The following is a 6675-nucleotide window of genomic DNA, read 5'->3' on the forward strand; positions in this document are numbered from 1 at the left end:
ACACACACACACACACACACACAAACACACCACATATACACACAAACACACCTACCCAGTAACAGCTTCTGTTTCTGTACTTACTATGAAATACAGTACCTAGGTGGCAGTTGGGTGGCACAATGAATAGAGCACCGGCCCTGGAGTCGGGAGGACCTGAGTTCAAATCCAGCTTCAGACACTTAACACTTACTAGCTGTGTGACCTTGCACAAGTCATTTAACCCCAATTGCCTTCCCTTCGCTCCTTAAAAAACAAACACAAAAGAAACCAGAGGTGTGCAGTACCTAGCACACCTCTCAGCAAAGAGACATAGTGAAAAGATCCCTAAATTTGGAGCCAGCAGATCTGGATTCAAAAACTGACTCTTATACTTGCTACCTGTGGACTCTTAGGTGATTTCACTTCTAGGCTGTCAGTTCCTGTCAGCAAAGTGAAATGGTCAGATTCAATGATTCTAAGGCCCCTTCAAGCTCTAGGTCTTAAAACCCTAACCATGAATGCAAAGCAAATTTAACTCAATTCAATAAGCCTTTGTTAGCCTCTCATTACACATAAAATGACAGTGCAATTAATAGGTGACTTTATCTTTTCCTAAAGATCAATGTCCAGGGATAAGGAACCCTGGATAGCTGGCCCAGTCTTTAATTACCCTCACTATCAGAAAAATGTGTCCTTCTGTTTAGCTTAAACCTTGGCTGTTGCAATCATTTCAACCACTTGTCAATAACCACGGAGAATACCTTGTCAGCACCTTCCATCTAATAAGATTCTCCCCCAAAATGTACAAACTCTGCTCCAAAGGACATTAGAGATCAGATCCACAAACTTGTTTTTTAAAAAGCATTTTGATAGCTATATTCAATATAATTGTTTTCCTTTGTAATCCCATGTATTTTACTTTATGCACCTAAAAATATTATTTTGAAAGAGGTGTCACCTTTCCATAGGTTTCACCAGACTTCCAAAGAAAATATTCCTTCCAAAATATTCTTTCCAAGAAACAATAACACAGAAAAGTTTTTCAAATCCCTGATCTAGTCCAGCCTCCTCATTTTACACATAAGAAAACCAAGATATATAAAAGAGACTGGAAGACAAGAAGCATTTTTTAAAGCACCTACTATTTTAAAATATTTAACTATATTTTTAAAGCACTTAAGTATTTCTTAAAGCACCAGATACAGTGCTAAATGCTTTACAAATATCATTTCAGTTGATCCTCACAACAAAGGTGGGTGGTAGGTGTTATTATTATGCCCACTTTACAGAAACAGAGGCAAATGGCTGTCTAACAGACTTGCCTGGGGTCACACAGCTGATAAATGTCTGAGAAAGAATTTTAATTCCGAACTTCCTGATTCCAGATGCACAATTCTATTCACTGCCCTCATAACCTAGCAAATCATCTGATCTTGAGAACCTCTATTTCTTTCCTTTCATGGACAAAATTCTAGAAAGAATAGTAGCCATCACTTTTTCCTTATTACCTACTCCTCCTTTTACCTCTCACAATTCAGCTTTTATTCCCACTACTCTAAATCTGGCCTCTGCAGATATAATCCCTTACCTCCAAGAGCTTAGGTTTTAGGATCTTTAAGCTGGGGGAATCAAGGAAGCTTCATGGAGGAGATGGGACCTGAGTTGGGCCTTGAGGAAAAAAGAAGGATTTTCATAGGTATAAATTGTGAGGGATTCCAAGCATGATTCATTGACTGGAGCTATACAGGCAAGGCAAGATGAGAAAGGTGAGTCACACATTTGACTTGACTGTAGAGTAGTAGACAAAGGGGATTAGTATGAGATAAGGCTGATGGGCAGATCCGATCTAGCTTTGGAGGGGCTGTGAGTACTAGGGTAAGGAGTTTATACTTTGTTAGGCAATGGAGATCTACTTGTCCTTTGTCCTTCCTTCTTGAAGAGGACCGATGACATCATAAGGGTAAAGTCTTAGTGAATTAGACTTGAGTAGGGCAGAGCTACCTAAGAGTTTTAAGCACTGGAGTGAAGTGATTAGAGCAGTTCATTAGGAAGCATAACAGTATAGAGGATGAGCCTGGAAGCTAAAGGACCAGTTAGAAGGTGGTTACAATAACCTGGATGAGAAGACACTCTTTATTTTTTCTTTTTGTTTCTATTCTTCTTCTTTTTTTTTGTGAGACAGTCTGGGTCAAGTGACTTGTCCAGGGTCACACAGCTTGTAAGTGTCAAGTGTCTGAAGTGCAGTTTGAACTCAGGTCCTCCTAATTCCAGGGCTGGAATTAATAATGCTATCCACGGCACACCTCTCTTTTTCTTGTTATTTTTTTATCTCTTGACTTGTGTCCCATAGAACTTATTTGGTTCTCTTCTTACCTCTCTAACTGCTTCTTTTATATTGCCTTCACTCCCTTTCTCCTTACTGTAAATATCCACAAAGCTCCATCCTTAGCTCTTTATCCTTCTCTCTCTATTATCTCCCTTGGGAGTTTGGTCCTCTCCCATAGATTCAGCTCTCATCTCTCTGAATGACTCCCAAATCTAATGCCAGCTCCAATGCCTTTTTCAATATCCTGAATGAACTACATCTCCAAGAATGTCTCCAGCTGAAAGCCAGCACCATGGAATGAAAATACTGAAAATATTCTCCCCCAACCCTTCCCTTCTGCTGACATTGCCCAGGCATTAAGCCTGAGTCATCTGACTTCCTCCTCCCTCGCTTTCTAAAACCATCCATGGCTAAATCTTGCAGATTCTCTCTCCATAATATTTCTCATATTTGTACCCTCTTTTCAGAGGTCTTGTGAGGAAAGAGCTCCTCAAATCTTAAAATGCCATGTAAGTGTGAATTATTACTGCTGTTGGCATTAAAACATAGCCACACTTCCAGATCTTATTATCTTTCCCCAAGATGGTTCCAGAGGAGAAAGTGACACTGGCATGTCATGGCATTACCTCCAGGAGATCATGGTCGTCTTCAAAAATGAAGAACAAACAGGGGACGGCTAGATGGTGCAGTGAACAGAGCACCGGCCCTGGAGTCAGGAGGACCCGAGTTCAAATCTGACCTCAGATACTCAGCATTCCCCACCACACCACACTGCTCTGAGGCTCTTCTGACCTCACCTTCCCCCTTTGTGTTGCTGCTGCTCGGTCATTTCAGTCGTATCTGACTCTTGTGACCCCATTTGGGTTTTCTTGAAAAAGATATTGGAGTGGCTCACCATTTCCTTCTCTGGCTCATTTTACTGATAGGAAAACTGAGGCAAACAGGATCACACAGCTAGTAAGTACCTGAGGTCAGATTTGAACTTAGTTCTTCCTGACTCCAGGTCTGGCGCCCCACCAGCTTACAACCAGAAGAAATCTCTCCCTGTCTTATGTGAGCTCCCATACTGCTAAATTCCACTTAGTGGATTCAGATGAGTCCTAAGTGACTTGTTCATGGACATATAATAAATAAATAAACAAGCAAACAAATAAATGAATAGCAGGGCCAGAATCAGAACTAGGTTTCCTGACACTTGGGATCTATATTTATACTATACTGGTGTATCCAAACTCTGCTCTAAAGGACATTAGAGATCAGATTCAGGCGGTTTTAGCTCAAGGCCTACAAACTTGTATTTTTAAAAGTTTTTGATAACTGTATTCAATATAATTGTTTTCCTTTGTAGTCACATGTATTTTATTTTATGCACCTAAAGATATTATTTTGACAAAGGTTTCACCTTTCCATAGGTTTTATTTACCAGGCTAGAATAATTTAATCTGACCATTTTCCTTTTCAGATAGGAACTGAGGCTTAGAAGTGGAATTACCTAAGAGTCCACGGGTAGCAAGCATAAGAGTCAGTTTTTTAACCCAGATCTGTTGTATACTATATATGGCCCTTCACCTAGTAGATAGAATGATAGGCTTGGAGTCCAGAAGAGCTGGGTTCACATTCCACCTCAGACGCTTGCTAGTATTTTGTGACCCTGGGCAAGTCATATAACTTCTCTTGACTTCAGTTCCTTATCTATTCAAAGAGGACTATTCCAAGGCCTCTTCCAACTCAAACCCTATGATTCGATGATTCTTTGATAATTAAAACAATCTTTAAGTTGTACTTCTGAAACCTACTACATAACCTCTCTTTCCTCAGCTCCTGGACTTCTGAAGCCTTGTTTTTATATTTTTGGGGGTCAAATCCCTTTTCTTATAATGGAAGAAGCATTGGCTCTGGAGTTAGGTCCTGGGTTCAAATCCCACATCTGACATTTACTAGCTGGGTTGCTGCGGCTGTCCCGGTTTCACATTTTACTCCACTCCTAATGCTCTGAACTCCAGATAGTTGCACTTCTGGTAAAAAAAAAATAGCCATAATAATGTCTTAAGGTGAATATGACTTTCCCACAGGGACAATAAATAGTCTGACAGGGAATTATGTTTCTAATCAAAGACTTGATGCCCAACTTTTTATAGAAATAACTGCAAATGTCACATTTAATCAGTGTGAAGGGGCACAAAAGAAATTTGATGGAGGCTTTACATGAGACTGGCTGTCAATTGTGGCTCTTTTCTCTCGGGCCTAAAAGCCCCATTTCTAGCATGGACTGAAGAGGATCTCTTCAGGGTGAGACTTTGTGGAACCTTGGCTTCTGGTGGCGTTCTGTCCATCTATCATCATTTCACAATAGCCTTTTCTCTTCCCTCTGCCTATGCCACTCTTTCCTATAGAAAGGTCTTCTAGGGGACAGCTAGGTGGTGCAGTGAATAGAGCACTGGCTCTAGAGTCAGGAGGACCTGAGTTCAAATTCAGCCTCAGACACTTGATACTTAGTAGCTGTGTGACCTTGGGCAAGTCACTTAACCCCAATTGCCCTGCTTTCCCCCCTCCCAAAATATCAAAACGAAACAAAACAAAAAACGAAAGGTCCTCGAGATGCCCACATACCCATAGCAGTACAAGTAACAAACAGAAAACAAAACTACAAAAGTCAGTGCTCTGTGACTGGAGAATAACTGAAAAAATTGTGGTATAGGAATGTCATGGAATACTATTGAATTATAAGAAATGGGGAATATGAGGAATTCATAGAACCCTAGGAAGACTTGTATGAATGGATACACCTTCTATTGCCAAATGCAATGATCTTGTCTTAGTTCTCAACTTCTAAGCCATCTATGAGCCTTTTAGTACAACTAGCCACTATTCTTCCTCACTCTCTTTTCCCTCAACTTCAGAAATAAAATACTCTCTTGGTTTTCCTCCAAATCTTAAAGCCAAATTCTTATCCTTTGCTGGTTCTATCACCTCCTTGAACCATTCATGCTCCAAGAATCTGGCATTGGCCCTTTTCTCTTCCCTCTTTATGCCCTATCCTTCCGCAATCTCAATTACTCCCAAAACTTCCACTGGCACTTATTTGGAGTGATTTATAAATCAATATTTGTAGTCTTGACCTCTCTTCTGAGCTCTGGTCCTGCTTACCTCACTCAGTTCATATATGTCTTCATATGTTTCTCTGTATTCATTATATTAGCTTTTTAGAGCACAGTGATATTCCATGTATGGAATTTAGTCATTCCACTACTAACAAGAATCTACTTTGTTTCCAGTTTTTCACTGGAAAAAGTGTTGCTATAATATAGTCTTTTTTGATCCTCCTGAAGGCTCTATGAGTGTAGACTGGTTAAATGATTGGTTTGGGTCCTCTGATATTCCTGGCCCCAACTCCAAACCCTTAGGAACAAAGTAAGATGGATTTCCAGCTTCCAAAGGTTGATAGGGACTTGGAGGGGTCATCTTGTTCAATGTCTCTGGCCAATCCTCCCATCCAGCCACCCCATAAAGGCTGCTATCTCTTCCTCTGGATGGAGCCTGTCTAGATTGGGAAGGGGTGATTCTCTCCTACCTTTGCCCTGTCCTGGGTAAGAAAGAAGGGGTGGATGAGGGTGAAGAAACAAGAGGACTTACAGCTGGAGGCCACAGCACAGGCCACACCGACCAAGAACAGGATGGTGAAGAACTTCATGTTCTAAGAGTTGCAGATGACAGTCTAAGAAACCCAGGTGATGTTCAGTTTGAGGAGAAGGCAGGCCCTTTTAACCATAGCTACATCCAGGGGCAATAATGGGAGGGAGAGAGGGGCACAAATTCCAAGAACGGGGCTCAGCAACCCAGAAACTCATAGAACAGTAACAAAGACAAGTGTGTCTTCAGGCCTTGTTGTGGGAGGCCAAGAGACTTGGGGAAGAAAACAATGGCCTCTCTGTCCACTCAAGATTGCAATTAGGTAAGAAATGTGCCTGCCCAAAGACAATTGGGTGCATTCTGATGATGACAAGCCCCAGGGTAGAGTTTCCAGGGACTCATCTGACCCTAGTGGGGCTCTCCTCATAGAAGAAGCTCCCAAAATCAGGAAGAGATTTTTCTGGGAGTGGGAGATGTCCCACCAATGGAAGAGACTTTAGAGAATACCTAGCCTGCCCCTTTCCCCCCTCTTACTTCATTTTAAACAGAGAAGAATAAAGTTTTTTAACCTCAGGCCTAGAGGAAGGACTGATGAGATAAAAGAAACCACAGGGAAACATCTTCAGGGCCTACACTGAGATTGTGGTTACCATCCAGACAGGTCCTAGCTCCATATGAGGTGCCATTTAGACATGCTCAGAGTGAGAAAGTGGACATTTCTGAGTCCATTGATCCCC

At 41.4% G+C, this 6675-nt stretch overlaps 1 long non-coding RNA gene across 1 annotated transcript in view; it reads right to left on the minus strand.

The window, feature by feature from the left end:
• LOC138167849 (uncharacterized) overlaps positions 1 to 6231 on the minus strand; it is an 8243-nt gene extending 2012 nt beyond the window's left edge. Inside the window, exon 1 of the long non-coding RNA XR_011169975.1 lies at positions 5942 to 6231. This is a non-coding gene — a long non-coding RNA (uncharacterized lncRNA). The remainder of the gene's footprint in view (positions 1 to 5941) is intronic.
• Between the last annotated feature and the right edge of the window lie 444 nt (positions 6232 to 6675).

This window comes from Petaurus breviceps, unplaced genomic scaffold (genome assembly GCF_028583685.1).
Source record: "Petaurus breviceps papuanus isolate PSGF00001 unplaced genomic scaffold, PetGlider_PUasm1.0 313, whole genome shotgun sequence".
NCBI classification, from domain to species: Eukaryota; Metazoa; Chordata; class Mammalia; order Diprotodontia; family Petauridae; genus Petaurus; species Petaurus breviceps.